This window comes from Geotrypetes seraphini, chromosome 9 (assembly GCF_902459505.1).
Source record: "Geotrypetes seraphini chromosome 9, aGeoSer1.1, whole genome shotgun sequence".
Taxonomy (NCBI): Eukaryota; Metazoa; Chordata; class Amphibia; order Gymnophiona; family Dermophiidae; genus Geotrypetes; species Geotrypetes seraphini.
The window spans coordinates 21,166,212-21,184,837 of record NC_047092.1 but is presented as its reverse complement, the minus strand read 5'-3'; the positions used below and the strand labels follow the sequence as shown (position 1 = coordinate 21,184,837).

General features: G+C 40.9%; 1 protein-coding gene across 13 annotated transcripts in view; it reads right to left on the bottom strand.

The window, feature by feature from the left end:
* PPP6R2 (protein phosphatase 6 regulatory subunit 2) overlaps positions 1 to 18,626 on the bottom strand; it is a 182,375-nt gene that overhangs the window by 142,824 nt on the left and 20,925 nt on the right. For all 13 annotated transcript variants that reach the window (XR_004540605.1, XM_033957996.1, XM_033957995.1 and 10 more), the window contains exon 2: positions 507 to 664. The gene's annotated coding sequence lies outside the window, so the exon portion shown is untranslated. The remainder of the gene's footprint in view (positions 1 to 506; positions 665 to 18,626) is intronic.

Below are 18,626 nucleotides of genomic sequence, written 5' to 3'. Positions count from 1 at the left end.
AAATGTCAGTTTTGAGAATTTACATCTGCTGTCTATATTTTGCACTGTTCAGAAAGAAATGCACTTCTCTCTATTTCTCAGGTGTTGTACTGCATGCAGAATGTATTTTGCATAGGCTTTATCTGTGTTCTGCCTGTGTGATCAAGGCCAGGTTTCTGGTAGCGTTATTGGTGTCATGGCCCCAAGTAGGAAGATATTTGTCAGCTCTCCGTCAGTCCTTTTGGACCCAGAACAGTCCTCACTTAAAAATTAGTGAAGACCACTGACCTAGAATTTATTTGATAGCTCAGATCAATTGTGCATGTCTTGCACTTGTATTTGTCCTTGCAAATTAACAAATTTGGATTTTAGGGGAGGGTGGTGAAAATGGAAGGATGGAATAAAGGACTGGGTATAAAGGATAGCGGTAATGACTGATAACCATGTGAAATTGATTACGACTGGCTTGAAATTGTGAAGTAAAGCAAGTTAATAAAACAAAATAATAAAAAATTATATTTACAGACCTTGATAATATTTGACTTCACAGTAGTAAAAGTAAAAATAAGGAGGCTCTAGTAGGATCTTCTGACATAAAAATAAAAGCAGCAGGAGCCCCTTTTCTCCTCAAAAGACAGTGGTGAGTAAAGGCACAGCTACCGCAGAGGGATCAATCATGGCAGAGCTGTAAAATTTAAAAGAAATATTTAATACAAACTACTATACAACACAATAAATTAAAGCTGGGCTTGAGATGCAATTCCTGATTCTGAACCACGTTACTGAAAATGAAGAAAACAGCAATATGACAGGGTATGTGGCCTAGACACCAGTCACAATAACACAACCCACTTTATACTGCACGAATTGCCAAAGTAATATCAGAACATTTGGTGTTCCCAAATTTAGATCAAATCTTCCCAAAACAGATTTAACTTCCAAATTGAAAATGAATCTGAGAAGAACCCATCCCTTACTAAAGAGGAATTACCCAAGACTTATTGTGGCTAAGATTCTCTAGTAACCACAACTAACAGAAACACACACCAACTGCAATGGAAGTGAAGGTTCTGCTTAAACTACTACTAATTATTTATATAGTGCTGCTAGAAGTACGCAGTGCTGTACATTAAAACATTCAAGTGAGAGTCCCTGCTCAGTAGTGCTTAGGGCCAGGTCAGAGAAGCATGCATCCTGGAGATGAATGCGTGGCTATGTGGATGGTGTCGTCGAGAGCGTTTTGGCTTCCTGGACCATGGGATGATTTTCCAAGGGCTGCTGAGCAGGGATGGTATACATCTATCAAAGAAGGGAAGAAGTATCTTCGGCGGCGGGCTGGCTAATCTACTGAAGAGGGCTTTAAACTAGAAGTGATGGGGCAAGGTGATCAAAGCCCCCGGGTGAGTATAAGCCCTCAGGTAAGTAAATCATCTACACAAATGGGAAAAGAGGGTAATGTATGGAAAGCAATATATACTAATGCTCGAAGTATGGGAAACAAGATTCTGGATCTAGAAGCTGTGATGGAAGAAGATGAGTTGGATATAGTGGCGATCACAGAGACATGGTTCACGGATTAACATGATTGAGATGTAGTTATACCGGGCTATAATCTGTTCAGGAAAGACAGGGTAGGAAGAAAAGGAGGTGGAGTAGCTTTATATGTTAAAGATCATATTAAAGCCACACAATTTCAGGATCTGCAAGGCAAAGATGAGGCACAGTGGACCAATTTGGAAAGAGGGAATGGTAAATATATTTACACTGGTGTGATATACAGGCCTTCTCCACAGACAGAAGAAGTGGACAGAGATTTAATAGTAGACATTCAGAAATATATCCAAAAAAGAGGAAGTTTTACTAATAGGTGATTTTAACATGCTGGATGTTGATTGGGGAATCCCTATTACAGGGTCTTCTAGAAGTAGGGAGATCCTGGATTCTCTACAAGAACTGTTCCAGCAGTTGGTAATGGAACCCAAGCGGGATGGGGTCATACTGGACTTAGTGTTTACAAACGGGGAAAGTGTTTCTGATGTTACAGTGGGTGATCATCTGGCATCCAGTGATCACTGCATGGTATGATTTAATATTAAGACGGCTCATTCAAAAGTAAAGGTTCTAGACTTTTTAAAAAACTAACTTTTTTCAGATGGGGATTACACCAAGGAATTGTTGTCTGGATGAGAATGTCTGGAAGGAGTGGAAACGTAGTGGGCAAAACTGAAAGGAGTTATTGTAAGGGTGACAAACTTTTTTATAAGGCATATAAGTAAAAGTAAGAGGGAAAGAAGGCCGCTTTGGTTCTCAAAAGAAGTAGCTGAGAAGGTAAGGAATAAGAGGTTAGGTTTCATAAACTACAAAAGATCGTAAAAAAATATCTGGAAAAGTTGAGAGAGGCTGGTTGAGTAGTTAGGAAAGCAAAGATACAAATGGAAGAAAAAATAGCTAACATGGTAAAACGGGGAGACAAGACATTTTTTAGATATATCAGTGATAGGAAGAAGTACAAAAGTGGCACTGAGAGACTCAAAAGTGAAGAGGAGGAATATGTAGAACCCGATAAAGTAAAGGTTGAATTGCTTAACAAATATTTCTGTTCTGTGTTCACGGCTGAAGTGTCTGGAGTGGGATCGCAGAAGACAAATGCAAATAGGGATGGAGGAGTGGTAGGCTCAGATCGATTTTCAGAGGGTTGCGTTTGCGAGGAGCTAGGTAAAAGAGGGCCTAAGTTTTTTATGGCATGCTAATAAATACACATCCCACTAGTAACATGTTCCCAGTATTTCTTATAGACATAATCAGTTCTTTGAGATTTTGTGCACTGAAAAACTGACATATCTGATCAAGAGAAGGAAGGGTTAAAAATCATTACATTTTATTTGGAGTAAGTTCTGGGCAAGACTCTTCTCATGTTTTAATTAGACAGTTCTTTGTATTTTAATTGCCTTTTCCTTGATATTATCTTTTTCTGCCTCACCGAATTATAGTGCTTAAGTCTTCTTGTTTATCTGGATTGCCAACATGATGTATTTGATTTTCTTGAGTGTATAAAGACTTAAAATGTTTCCTAGTGTTGATTTTTATTTAATTTGTATTTAAATACAACCAAGTGCAATTTTGGCAATATAAGTTAACATTAGAAACACTTGAGAACAATAACGTACTTCCACTTTCAAAAATGTAATTGAAAGGAAAATGTGTACTACAAAAATAAACCCTGTGCTTTACAATTACAGACTAAGCTCTGCAGATCCCTAATTACAAGTTTCAGAGACTCTGAATCTCTCTGTACTTCTGGTCACTACATACAGTAAATGAAAAGATTAGCATTTTGAGAACTGGACCTCTCTCTACTACTTTATTAAACTTGCCACCAAGGGTTTAATAATGTAAACCAGATCACAGTGTGCTCATTTCTTCCAGCAGATTACAAAAGGAAAAACTATCTTACCTGATAATTTTCTTTCCTTTAAACAAAGCAGATGAATCCAGAGACTAGTCGGTTGTGTCCATCTACCAGCAGGTGAAGATAAGGGTACTGAATTGAACTCTTATTCAATGGCAAGCCTCCTGGTAATCAGTATTGCTCATGACAAAAACAGTAGGAATAAATATAGGCTGTAAAAACCCTTTCACCAACTTCATAAAAATTCAAAACGCATACAACCATTGAAGGAAAAAACAAAACATGTGCTTACATAAAATCCTGAATGTACAGAGAAATACCTAAACCTTAGATGTGCTAAGCCCCAATTACAAACAGGGTGGAACTCTGGATTCATCTGCTGCATCCACTTTCAAGATCGTTCAGCTAAAGTCATCTTTAATAATTCATCATCTAACAACTTCACCAATTCCTTTGGGATTCCGCAAGGTTCAATTCTTTCCCTACTTTTATTTAATATCTTTTTATCACCTCTCCTAACCCTCAGTCAGTCTACTGGATTTTCCTCGTTTGCATACGCAGATGACATCCAACTTCTGTACCCTCTAAATTCAGCAGACCCAAAGGAGATAATAACTATAAATAACAAGTTAAAATAAATAAACCAATGGCTTAAGAACAATATGTTGGCCTTGAACGCAACAAAATCTTCTGTAATGTTTTTCCCATGGAAAAAGGATCTTAAATTTTCATCACAGATACTCCTAAATAACATCCCTCTCCAAACAGTAACTACAACAAAAATATTGGGAGTAACATTAGATCAGGAACTTTCCTATCATAACCAAATAGTTCAGTAGTTAAAAATTGCTTTTATAAGTTACGTCTCATCAGATCATTATCAAAAGTTCCAAAAGCTGAAGCTCTCAACATTCTAATCCACTCAATCATTTCTAGGCTAGATTATTGCAAAAATTTATGCCATGGCATAACCAATAAAGAAATAAGAAGGCTACAGATAATACAAAATACAGCAATAAAAATTATTATAAATTCAAAAAAATATGACCACGTTACACCACTTTTACAAGCTGCACATTGGCTACCAATCACACATAGAATAACTTAAAATCATACTGTTAACTTTTAAAATTCAACAATCAAATGGCGCTGATATTTTTGGATCGTTTTTTGATACCGTATTCTCCATTTAGGGCACTCAGATCAACACAACAACATTTATTAACTATTCCTTCTCTAAAAATAATAGGGACCAGGACCCTCGGTCATAGCACCCCAGCTTTGGAACAATTTACCACTATACCTACATAATGAACCTTCCTTAGAAAAATTCAAGCGCTCCTTAAAAAGCTTTCTGAATAAGGACACATTCAAAACAAAGACAGCATAACTTACCAAATACTAAAACTTTAGACCTTAATTAATCTTACGAGTAGGTCGCCAAATTATTCTTTATTTTATTTTCTTCTTATATGTTCCCACCATATGTGTTCTTCCCTAAATGTTTCTTTTCTTTCTTTAAAGATTGTAGTTCATCTTCCTTGCCTTTTGTACCAGTTTGTAATAGAACATAAATAATTTGTATACGTCTTGTTTTGTCCTCCCCCTTTTTAAAAAAATAAAAATAAAATTGTTATACGCAATGAAATATATGATATTGCGTAGATAACAAATCTTAATAATAAACTTGATCTAAAGGAAAGAAAATTATCAGGTAAGACATATTTTTCCTTCTTTAGCGCCAGCAGCAGATGACTAGTGGGATGTAGCAAAGCAGTCCTCAAATAGGGAGGGAAATGGACACCGCCCCTGAGAAAAATGAAGCCTGAAAGGCTGTACCCTATCACAGTACCACATAGAGACCACAAACAAATGTACCGAAGACCGTCACCACTCTTCAATGTTTTGTCAATGAAAAGCAACGTGACTCAGCCCCAAGAAATCGCCAATGCTGTAGAAGAGCACCTCCTCCACCCCTCCAGTATCGGTTCAAAAAGAAATAAGATACACTGATAAAGTAGTTTCCCTAACTAACATATCCACATAGCAGCTGCAGAGCCCTTGCTCCAGCCTGAGAAGGAATCAAGAAGATTCCTGAAATGCTGAAAATATTTGGAGTACTGAAGTCTCTATGAAAACCAAGGAAACATAATGATTGAAACCGAGGTTCACAATCTTGTTCCCAGAAGGATGGAAGAAAGAGCGTCTGAAGAAGATGCAACCCAGACCCAATCCTGGGAAGCAAAGACTCTACTAAGCGAATCAAAACATCCGCCTCTGAACAGTGTAGAAATGGACCCCCTATATGACAACACCTGGAACTCTACTCTGCGCGCCACAGACCATGCAACCACAAACACCATCTCAAGTGTACTGTACTGTCATTGATTGAGACTGCCCGCAGAGTAACACAAGAGGGAGGAAAGAGAGAGATTGATTCTTGGGCCTGTTCTTTTTAACATTTTTTAAGTGATATTGCTTTAGGGCTAACTGGTAAGATTTGCCTATTTGCAGATGATACCAAAATCTGCAATAGAGTAGACACCTCTGATGGTGCACATTGAAAACATGAGGAAGGACCTAGTAAAACTTGAGCAATGGTCTGAAATTTGGTAGTTAAGATTTAATGCTAAGAAATATAGTCATGCATTTGGATTGCAGAAACCCAAGGGAACAGTACAGTTTAGGGGGTGCAGAACTTTTGTACATGAAAGAGGAACGGGACATGGGTGTGATAGTACCGTATATACTAAAATATAAACTGGGATTTTTGGGCCCAAAAATTGGCCCAAAAATGGGGATCCTAGTTTATATTCGAGCCAATACACCCCCTTCCAAAATTATTGCAGGCCGCCACCAGGCTCTGCACCCTGCCGCCCTCCCTGTCCTAGCCTCATACCTCTACTGCCAATCGTCGGCAGAGATGCAGTGGGCAGGAGCAAACTTTCCAAGTTCCTGCCCTGTTGTTAACTGGCTGCCGGGAGTGTCTTCAGCCACTGAGAAGCACGAGCAGGCATGTGATTTGGCACTGCTGCTCAGTGCTGAGCGGCTTCCTTAATGGTTCCGTGAATTCTCAGAAGAGTTCCTTTCGTCCCTCCAAAGCATCTACTTCCCAGTCAGTCCGTCCCCAGGCCACCCAAGCCTCGCAATGATGGGGTCTTGGCTCTCTACGCAGACTATATTGGGGAACGGTTGTCTCTTTTCCTGGTGGAGTGGACCACGATCATGTCAGATCAGTGAGTTTTGACATTATTCAGGAAGGTTACAAGTTACAATTCTTCTCTCCCGTTGCAGATTCTTTCTTGGTTTCCTTGTGTTCGTGGGGCGGACAAGGTGGAATTGGCGAGAAGCACCTTCAATTCATTGCTGGAACTATGGGCGGTAGTTCCGGTTCTGCCAGTGCAAAGGGGTCAGGGGAGGTACACCATTAATTTTGTCAGGCTCATTCTGGCTCAGTCAGGCTCATTCTGGATCTCAAGAGAGTCAATCGATTTTTCAACGTCAGGCACTTCCGGAAGCATACTTGCACATTCCCATATGGCCACCGAATCAGCACTTTCTTTGGTTTGCCATTCTCGAGCAGCATTTTCAGTTCCGAGCTATGCCCTTCAGCCTTGCAACAGCTCCACGTACATTTTCCAAAGTGATGGTGGTGGTAGCAGCGTTTCTCCAGAAAGAGGGAATTCAGGTGCACCCCTACTTGGACTGGTTGATTTGAGCGTCTTCTCATCAAGAGTTATCAAGTAACCCAAAGAGTGATTTCTCTCCTTCAGTCTCTAGGTTGGGTCATCAATTTCCACAAGAGTTCTCTGATCCCGTCGTAGTCATTAGAACATCTGGGTGTTTGATTTGATATAGCCCAGGGGAAATGTTTTCTACCCAAGTGCAATCGCGAAAAGTTACAGTTGCAAATTTGCCTTTTATCCAATCTCCGGCACCGAGAGTTTGGGATTATGTACAGGTTCTCGGCTCTATGGTAGCAGCTCTGGAAGTGGTGCCTTGGGCCCAATTTCACATGAGACCATTACAACAGTCTCTTCTGTCCAGATGGTCACCGGTCTTTCACAATTACAATCACTGACTTCGATGGACCCCTCAAGCCTTTCTCAGCATATATTGGTGGCTGCACAGTTGCAATCTGTTCAAAGGAATGTCTCTGGCACCCTCAAACTGGATAGCAATCACCACGGATGCCAGCCTGACTAGATGGGGATACAATTCCTTCAGTCCTCAGCATAGGGCCCCTGGACTCCGGAGGAGGCTCAGTGGTCCATCAACCGGCTGAAATTGAGAGCGATTCATATGATGCTGTTGGCTTTCCAGACCTTGATACAGGGCAAAGCAACAAGGGTGTTAGACAGTGTCACAGCAGTGGCATATATCAACAGGCAGAGAGGCATGAGGAGCCCTCAGCTGTTGCAGGAAGCACAAATTCTTCTTCTTTGGATGGAGGCTCATCTTCCTCTTCTGGCCGCAGCTCACATTGCGGGAAAGTCAAATGTTGAAGAGGACTTCCTCAGCATTCAATCTCATTGTGCAGAAATGGAGTCATCCGGAGATTGACATTGCAAGACAAGCCTCAAAAGCATACAGCCTTAGCTAGAATTAATATTTATCCCGTTTAGGACCTCAGCGGTGCAAACTGTGAGAAGGTTTCATTCACAGCATGACTTGCACTAAAGTCTTCATCGGTCTTATTTTTTATAAATGGTTTTATAATTTGATATACTTATTTTATTTTTCAAATACTTTAAGAAAATCAGATACTCATCTCTTTATTAAAGCATAGCAGGGGTTCTTCACCAACATAGGCAATGTTTCGCCCAAAGGCGAAAGATGAGTATCTGATTTTCTTAAAGTATTTGAAAAATAAAATAAGTATATCAAATTATAAAAACCATTTATAAAAAATAAGACCGATGAAGACTTTAGTGCAAGTCATGCTGTGAATGAAACCTTCTCACAGTTTGCACCGCTGAGGTCCTAAACGGGATAAATATTAATTCTAGCTAAGGCTGTATGCTTTTGATGTTTGAAACCTAGCCTTGGAAAAGTATTTACTATTGCCTTATATATCTGTATATTGCAAGAGAAGACCATGAGGTCTAACTTCCTCACTTCTTTAGCGGACGCAGTGAGCTGACTGCTTTTGTATGAAAATCTAAAGTGGGATATAATGAATCAGAAATTTGATAATCGCTTAATGAAGTACTATTGTTGACATCTGTATGAATAGAAGTTTATGAACTATCACTTTAAGATTTTCAGACACATTGTTGCACTAATTTAAAAGATTTTAGAAAAAAGATAAAAATATTGGGGGGGTTTTAAAAAGGGGAGGGTTTTATGCCAATGACTGGAAGAAAAAGGGTATCTGAGTAAAGTTAAGCACCAAATAAGAGCTCCTTAAATACTTTGAGGCTTTTCCTACACTGTGGTTCTTTGAGAAATTGTTGGATAATGTGCTGAGAGAATCTTTTTAGATACTCAATTTTGGCATTTTTTTCTTTGATATACTTCTTGAAGCGGTGGTGGTAATAATATAAATACAGAGGTTTTTCTAAATGCTTTAAAAATATGAAGGTGCTTCAATGAGGATGCCCCACTTTCAGCTGAACATAATTTGCTTCAGTAGTGGAAGCAAAGTGACCCTCTGCCTGGTATATCTAAAATGCTCAAACCCAGAAATTTTCAAGCAGAAAATAAGACATGCTTTAAAAAAGTCTCTTCCCCTCTCTACCATGCGCACTTTTGTAACCACGTGCACTATGAACGGTCCTCTTCCGAGCTATTATCCTTTGCCTTCACTCTTTGTTCTGTATGGCAGTGATACATCAATTTCTCCTTATCCTGGAAAATAATTTATTCTGTCTTGCTCATTTTCTTGTTTATGACAATTCTTTACCTAGCCTACGTTATATAAGCTGACAGAATGCTATCAATAATAAAAAGGCAGCAACATATTCAATCTGAAGGATAGGCAAAAAGTCAGAACAATGTAAACAGAAAGTGACCACAGTGTTCATTCACCACAGAAATTTAAGAGCAAGCAACCAAACCCAATGGCATAAACAGTCAGCTAGCTTGTGTGGGCGGCAGTAGGAAGGAATTCAAAGAGCTCTAAGAGGTTGATTTCTAAGTTAATGCTAAGTAAGTAAAGTTCACTTTTAGACAGAAAGTTTGAAAGTATTAGAGAAAGAGAACTATGTATATTTTGGCCATACTCTAAAAATATGAGCTCTCTCCTGCTATCTGGAAGCCTCGGTTTTTTTTGTTGTTTTTTTTAATTTTAGTTTCTGTTGATATAAACAAAACAAAGATCATGAACATGGAAAATGATGAAGATTTTGAGCTTGAAGGCAATAGAATAGAAGTAGTAAAGGATTTCAATCTCCTGGGCTCTTTCGTAAACAAAGAAGCAACTAGCAAGCAAGAAATATGCCACAGAATAGCACTGGGTAGCTCTTCAATGAAGGCTCTTGACAAAGTATTCAAAGGCAAGGAAATAACACTCCAAATGAAGATCAGACTTGTCCATGCACTCATTTTCTCAGTAGTCAATTAAGGATGCAAAAGCTGGACACTCCGGAAACAAAATAAAAAAGATCGACTCATTTGAGCTTTGGTGCTGGAGAAGGATTTTATGCATGCTGTGGGCCGCCAGAAGAATTAATAAATCAATTCTGGAAAAGATCAAACTGGCTATGTTACTCAAAGCCCAAATGATGAAGTTATGACTGTCTTATATAAAAAGAAGAAAACATTAAGAATTATTCCAACTACTATTCACTTGGCTACTAACCAGAATTAAATAAAACACCCTAAGAATATTCCAACTGACCTTTGGACTTTATGTAACAAGTGCTGTGGCATACAACATAAAAGCAACCAAGACAGCTTCATAATACAGATTCATCTTCACTCAGAACTCAGGCGAGATAAAAGCCAGATAATCATTACTCTCCCTTATGACACATGCCAACTTAGATAGAAACCCCCCTCCCCCATGTTATGTTCATATCTCAACATGAACACGTTTCAGCTAGTATATAAAATATTATCAAGGAAACCAACATCTTCTAAAAATAGAAATGCATTTTCTTCTGTTTTCTTTCCCAGAATCATTTAGTCAGTAAAGCAGTGTCCTTTCCCTGGTTCAATAGATTTTATGAAGGGTCTTATCATGGTAGTAGCTCAGTGCATCAATGTGCAAATGCACAAAGCACTCAGAAAACTTGAATACACAACGGAAAGTGAAACGAAAAAAAAATCTATAAGAAAAAGGAGATTACCACTGAAAAATAGCTAGAAAGTGATGACCACAAATGCTCGCAGTCTAAGTAACAAAATTCATGATCTGCAAGCCCTGATGTTACAGGCAGATCTAGATATTTTCGCTATCACAGGGACATGGTTCAGTGAATCACATGGATGGGATGCAAACATACCGGGATATAATCTTTTTAGGAAGGACAGAGATGGTCAAAAAGGTGGAGGAGTAGCTCTCTATGTAAAGATCAATATCCAAGCGACCGAAATGCAAGGGACTTGGGGAGAGGATGAAACGATATGGATGATATGGATCGCTCTGAAAAGAGAAGATGGAACTTCTATCTACGTGGGTGTAGTCTACAGACCTCCGACTCAATCGCAGCAAATTGATAAGGATCTGATTGTGGATATCCAAAAGTTTGGAAGGAAAGAGAAGGTTCTGCTGTTGGGAGATTTCAACCTGCCGGATGCGGACTGGAATGTTCCGTCTGCGGAATCGGAAAGAAGTAGGGAGATTATGGATGCCTTTCAAGAGGCTCTGCTCAGACAAATGGTGACGGAACCCACGAGGGAAAAAGCGATATTGGATCTGGTCCTCACAAATGGAGAGAGTATCTCTAATGTTCGAGTGGGTGCTCACCTGGGAAGTAGCGATCAAACGGTTTGGTTTGATATAACGGCTAAAGTGGAGCGCAGCCGCACGATACTTAAAGTCCTAGATTTCAAATGTATGGACTTTAATGCAATGGGAGAGTACCTGAAGAAAGAGCTGTTAGGATGGGAGGACATAAGAGAAGTGGAAAGACAGTGGTCTAAGCTGAATGGAGCGATAAAAATGGCTACGGACCTTTATGTGAAGAAAATCAATAAAAACAAGAGAAAAAGGAAGCCGATATGGTTCTCCAAACTAGTGGCGGAGAAAATAAAGGTGAAAGAGTTGGCGTTTGTGAAATATAAAAAACCCAAGAAGAGGAGTGCAAAAAGGACTACAGGGTGAAACTGAAAGAAGCCAAGAGAGAGATACGTCTGGCGAAAGCACAGGCGGAAGAACAAATGGCTAAAAATGTAAAAAAAAAGGGAGACAAAATTTTTTTCAGATATATTAGTGAAAGGAGGAAGATGAAAAATGGAATTGCTAAACTAAAAGATGCTGGGAACTGATATGTATAGAGTGACGAGGAAAAAGCAAATGTGCTAAACAAATACTTCTGTTCTGTGTTCACAGAAGAACATCCTGGAGAAGGACCGAGATTGTCTGGCAAAGTTACACAAGAAAATGGAGTGGATTCTGCGCCGTTCACAAAGGAGAAAACTGAAGGTGGACAAAGCAATGGGACCAAATGGGATCCATCCCATGATACTATGGGAGCTCAGAGAGGTTCTGCCAAGTCCTATTAAAGACTTGTTCAACAAATCTCTGGAGACGGGAGTGGTTCCTGGGGATTGGAGGAGAGCGGATGTGGTCCCTATTTACAAAAGTGGTCACAGGGACGAAGCAGGAAACTACAGGCCGGTGAGCCTCACTTCAGTTGTTGGAAAAATAATGGAAGTGTTGCTAAAAGAAAGGATAGGGTACTACCTTGAATCTAATGGATTACAGGATCCGAGGCAACATGGCTTTTACAAAAGGTAAATTGTGCCAAACGAACCTGATTGGATTTTTTGATTGGGTGGCCAGAGAGCTGGATCAAGGACATATGCTAGATGTAATTTACTTAGACTTCAGCAAAGCCTTTGATACAATTCCTCATAGGAAACTGTTGAACAAACTTGAAGGGCTGAAGTTAGGACCCAAAGTGATGAACTGGGTTAGAAACTGGCTGTCTGACAGACGCCAGAGGGTGGTGGTTAATGGAAGTCGCTCGGAGGAAGGAAAGGTAAGTAGTGGAGTCCCTCAGGGTTCGGTGCTGGGGCCGATCTTGTTCAATATGTTTGTGAGTGACATTGCTGAAGGGTTAGAAGGAAAAGTGTGCCTTTTTGCAGATGATACCAAGATTTGTAGCAGAGTAGATACCGAAGAGGGAGTGGAAAATATGAAAAAGGATCTGCAAAAGTTAGAGGAATGGTCTAATGCCAGGCAACTAAAATTCAATGTAAAGAAATGCAGAGTAATGCATTTGGGGATTAATAATCAGAAGGAACCGTATATGCTGAGAGGTGAGAAGCTGATATTCCCGGACGGGGAGAAGGACCTTGAGGTGATAGTGTCCAAAGATCTAAAGGCGAAAAAACAGTGTGACAAGACAGTGGCTGCTGCCAGAAGGATGCTGGGCTGTATAAAGAGAGGCATAGCCAGCAGAAGGAAGAAGGTGTTGATGCCCCTGTACAGGTCATTGGTGAGGCCCCACTTGCAGTATTGTGTTCAGTTTTGGAGACCGTATCTGGCGAAGGACATAAGAAGACTTGAGGCGGTCCAGAGGAGGGTGACGAAAATGATAGGAGGCTTGCACTAGAAGACGTATGAGAAAATACTGGAAACCCTGAATATGTATACCCTAGAGGAAAGGGGGGACAGGGGAGATATGATTCAGATATTCAAATACTTGAAGGGTATTAACGTAGAACAAAATCTTTTCCAGAGAAAGGAAAATGGTAAAACCAGAGGACATAATTTGAGGTTGAGGGGTGGTAGATTCAAAGGCAATGTTAGGAAGTTCTACTTTACGGAGAGGGTGGTGGATGCCTGGAATGCGCTCCCGAGAGAGGTGGTGGAGAGTAAAACTGTGACTGAGTTCAAAGAAGCATGGGATGAACACAGAGGATCTAGAATCAGAAAATAATATTAAATATTGAACTAAGGCCAGTACTGGGCAGACTTGCACGGTCTGTGTCTGTGTATGGCCATTTGGTGGTTGATGGGCTGGGGAGGGCTTCAGTGGCTGGGAGGGTGTAGAGGGGCTGGAGTAGATTTTAAAGGAGATTTCGGCAGTTGGTGGTAGAGCTTTGTACCGGGTAGAGCTTTGGATTCTTGCCCAGAAATAGCTAAGAAAAAAAAATTAAAAATCTAAATTGAATCAGGTTGGGCAGACTGGATGGACCATTCAAGTCTTTATCTGCTGTCATCTACTATGTTACTATGTTATGTTACAAAGGTATAATAAGATGACACAGCTCATCCTCTAGAAACTAACATTGTTTTATTGGAAAACAAGTGAAATTACCACCCTGAGAGAATTATAAAGAACAAAATTGTGATCAGCTTTGATATTCTCATTCCAAACAGAAAAAAAGCTTAGTGCTAGAATATTAGATACTGTGGTACATGAGAAAAGCACAAGAATGGCATTACTAACAGAAATGTATTTATTTATTAAGATTTAATACTTGCCTTTATGAAGACATTCATCAAAAGCTGTGTACAACAGGTGCAGCTTGCCACAGACAACATTTACTGTAGTAATAGTACAACAGCAGCAAAACAACCAAATGTCAGCATAATATACAATTAAAACAGTGAGGTAATTATGGAAATAGGCTAATTATATCATGATAACAACAACATGGTACAGCGGCAACATTACATACATTAAAGCAGAACTGTAGGGTAGTATCCAAAATGGCTGCAAATTAGTACACTGCGTTTTCCACCAGGTTTTCTGTTTGGAATTAAGTTAAATCACAAAGAGAGATCCATCATTTTGTCTTGGGTAAACTCTGTGGTCTGACCTAACATGACACCTTATTTCTTATTGATGCAAAGGTCAAAAATTATTTTACCACGGTCTATTTTGCTGTATGAGAAAAATCTCCATTCAGTCTCTTTCCAAAGAGATGATAAATCTACTTTTCTGCAAAGTTATTTACAATCTTATTCAAACACGGGTCTAACTTTTTCCCCCATCTTCATAGGCAGATTCAACAAATTTGCCCTTAAGGAGAAATTCACAGACCAGCACAGGCCTTTCCTCACAATCATATTAAATACCACTGCTCTTGCTGCCAAGAAAAGTCATAAAATATACAGTATCTGCCAAGAGTTTTTGCCACCTGAAATACTGCAAACATTCATATGCTATTCTGATCCAATTTTTAAACTATGTATCCATCTAATCATGAGATATAAATGTAGTCCTTGCCCATTTAACACTGTAGCACCCTTGTTCCACCTTTGTTCCTGTTGTCTTAGAGCTCCCTATCGCTATTAGAACAGAAACAACATCCACCTTGACATACTACACACAGTGACTTATGTCCTTATTAGGGGGTTCTACTACTAAACATTTCTACAGCACTACTGACTATACTCATAAAGCTTAAATAAAGTAGCCTTGACCAATCAGGCCTTAGACTTAGCGGGGATGGGCCGGGAAGGGGCGGGCCCGCTTCATTTCGACAAGGCGGGCCTGCCGGCTGGACGGCAGCAAGACCCATCCATCCGACACTTTAGAGGTTAGTTGGGGGAGGTTAGGGGGGTCATCGGGAAATGGTAGCACGGGGGGGGTCATTAGCGTGGGGGGTCCGGAGGGGGTGCGGCTTTCCGGCAGGAGGGGTTGGGCACCCCTCTGCTGTCGATCGAGTTTCGGGGGGGGGGGGCAATGTTCCGGCAGGAGGGGATTGGGCACCCTCCTGCCGTCAATCAAGAGTTTCGGGGGGGAGGGATGGAGTACCGGCAGGAGTGTTTGGGCACCTTCCTGCCGGCGATCAAGAGTTTCGGGGGGTGGGGCGGCGTTCCAGCAGGAGGGGTTGGGCACCCTCCTGCCATCGATCAAGAGTTTCGGGGTTGGGGGCCGGCATTCCGGCAGTAGGGGTTGGTCACCCTCCTGCCAGCAATCAAGAGTTTTGGGGGGGAGGGCGGTGTTCTGGCAGGAGGGGTTGGGCACCCTCCTGCCAGCGATCGGGAGTGTCGGGGAGGGGCAGCCTTCTGGAAGGAGGGGTTCGGCACCCTCCTGCCGGCAATCGAACAGGCGGCGCTATACTTATTGTGGTAGGGAGATCCCTTGCCTCGATAAGTGTAGCGGCCACATCTACTCTAACCCGATTCTCTAACCGGCGTCTGTAACATGGACGCTGGTTACAGAATTGGGGTTAGTGTAGGCCCGTATCATCTGAAGCAAGAGAATATGGGCAGGAGAGGGGGCAACTGTATAACTGGATATGCCCATTTAAGTACCCCAAGGATGCAAAAAAAATGGGAGCCTATTCTGTAATGGCATCATATTTATTTATTTATATATTGCTTGGAGGTTGTCTAAGCATTTATATTCAGGTACTCAAGCGTTTTTCCCTATCTGTCCTAGCGAACTCTCAATCTATCTTGGTGCCCAGATTCCATTAGAGTACTAATGTAACCTGGCATTGGCATGCCTTATATTTATGTACCTGCAGTTATACTGGCAAAAGCCAGTGCCCTGCCCATGTCCCACCCAAGCTCTGCCCAAACACACCCCCTTGCATTTACCCTCTTAAGTTACATGCCCTGCGGGTGCGGGTGCTGCTGCTGCTGTTAAGTGTACAATAACACTCAATGTAATGTAATGTAATTTATTTCTTATATACCGCTACATCCGTTAGGTTCTAAGCGGTTTGAAGAAAATATACATTAAGATTATAAATGAGAAGTAAGAAGGTACTTAAAAAATTCCCTTACTCAACTCTGGTATATACATTTATACATGCTAAGCAGGGCTCTGGAGTTAGAGTCAGAAGCAATTTGGGATGGAATCAGAGTAAGTAAAAATGTACCGACGTGAACTTCAAAATAAAAAACTTTACAATATATGGCAATTTAATCATTTTATATTATATACAGGCAGTCCCCAGGTTAAGAATGAGTTACCTTTTTAAAGCTGTTCTTAAGTCGGATTTGTATGGAACGCAGAACTTCTAGATTTTAAGATTCTTGCTGCTTCCATCTGCTCCCAGCTGACAAAAGGGCCAACTGTCCCCAGTGTTCCCTCTAAGGTAGAGTATGCACAACCACACACTGTTCTTAATGTGGCCATGCATCATTCCTGAATCTGCTACAAACGAAGTTTAGGAGTCTATGCCACTGGAAATACTGCTCGGTGAAATCATATGAAACTGCAAAAATGTTCTTAAGTACGAGTCGTACTTAAGTTGGATGTTTGTAACTCGGGGACTGCCTGTATCTATATCTTTGTCCTACATAATCACACTTAGCTGCATCAAAGTATTCTTAGGTACCAGTAGGTGTTTACGCCAGGGTTTTCTTGGCCTAAATGAGTGTGATTAAGGTAGATGCCTAAGTTAATCCATGCCCAAACCTGGTCACAAATCTGCCCTGAATTCGCCTATAATCATGCCTCCTTACTGGTAGGCGCCTCAGTGTAGATGCCTGCCTTGAAGTGGTAGGAGCCTACCAGTTAATTCATTTTTAATTGGTTTTTAATGTCGCTTTCAATTATCAGCCAATCTAGTTGCTTAACTGTAGGCATCTTTTATAGAATCAGGGCCTTTGTTTATAGAATTGCTTTATGGTGTATAAGTATTATCCCTCTGAAATGAGCAAGAAGCAAACAAGTCTACACAGGATGAAAGTCACTTGGATGATGTCATGAAGCAAGTTCTCCAAGAAAGAACAGCCCTAGGTACTAGTAACACACCTACAGTTATTCTCATAACACTTAATATTCCACAACCATTATTTCTTTCTCTAAGAGATCCCATGTGACTATGCCATGCTTTCTTGAATTCAGACACTGTCTCTGTCTCCACCACCTCTTCCAAGAGACTGTTCCATGCATCTACTACCCTTTCTGTAAAAAAGTATTTCCTTAGATTACTCATAAGAACATAAGAATTGCCACTGCTGGGTCAGACCAGTGGTCCATCATGCCCAGCAGACCGCTCAAGTGGTTGCCCTTAGGTCAAAGACCAGTGCCCTAACTGAGTCTAGCCTTACCCGCATACGTTCTGGTTCAGCAGGAACATGTCTAACCTTGTCTTGAATCCTTGGAGGGTGTTTTTTCCCCTATAACAGCCTCCGGAAGAGCGTTCCAGTTTTCTACCACTCTCTGGGTGAAGAAGAACTTCCTTACGTTTGTACAGAATCTATCCCCTTTTAACTTTAGAGAGTGCCCTCTCGTTCTCTCTACCTTGGAGAGGGTGAACCTGTCTTTATCTACTAAGTCTATTCCGTTCATTATCTTGAATGTTTCGATCATGTCCCCTCTCAGTCTCCTCTTTTCATGGGAGAAGAGGCCCAGTTTCTCTAATGTTTCACTGTATGGCAACTCCTCCAGCCCCTTAACCATTTTAGTTGTTCTTTTCTGGGCCTTTTTGAGTAGTACTGTGTCCTTCTTCATGTACAGTGACCAGTGCTGGACGCAATATTCCAGGTGGGGGCGTACCATAGCCTGGTACAGCAGCATGATAACCTTTTCCAATCTGTTTGTGATCCCCTTCTTAATCATTCTTAGCATTTTGTTTCGCCGCCGCCACACATTGTGCGAACGGCTTCATTGACTTATCAACCAGTACTCCCAAGTCTCTCTCTTAGGGGGTCTCTCCGAGTACTGCACCGGACATCCTGTATTCATGCATAAGATTTTTGTTACTGACATGCATCACCTTACACTTATCCACATTAAATCTCATTTGCCATGTCGCAGCCCATTTCTCGAGCATGTTTTTGTCACGTTGCAGGTCTTCGCAATCCTTCTGTGTCTTCACTACTCTGAATAACTTCGTATCATCTGCAAATTTAATCACCTCGCTCGTCGTACAAATTTCCAGGTCATTTATAAATATGTTGAAGAGCATGGGCCCAAGCACCAAACCCTGCGGCACTCCACTCGTGACGCTTTTCCAGTCCGAGTATTGTCCATTTACCCCCACTCTCTGTTTCCTATACGCCAACAAGTTTTTAATCCACATGAGTATTTTACCCTCGATTCCATGGCTCGCAATTTTTTGAAGTAGTCGTTCATGCAGGACCTTGTCGAACGCCTTCTGAAAATCCAGATATACAAAATCGACCAGGTCACCCTTGTCTATCTTCCTGTTT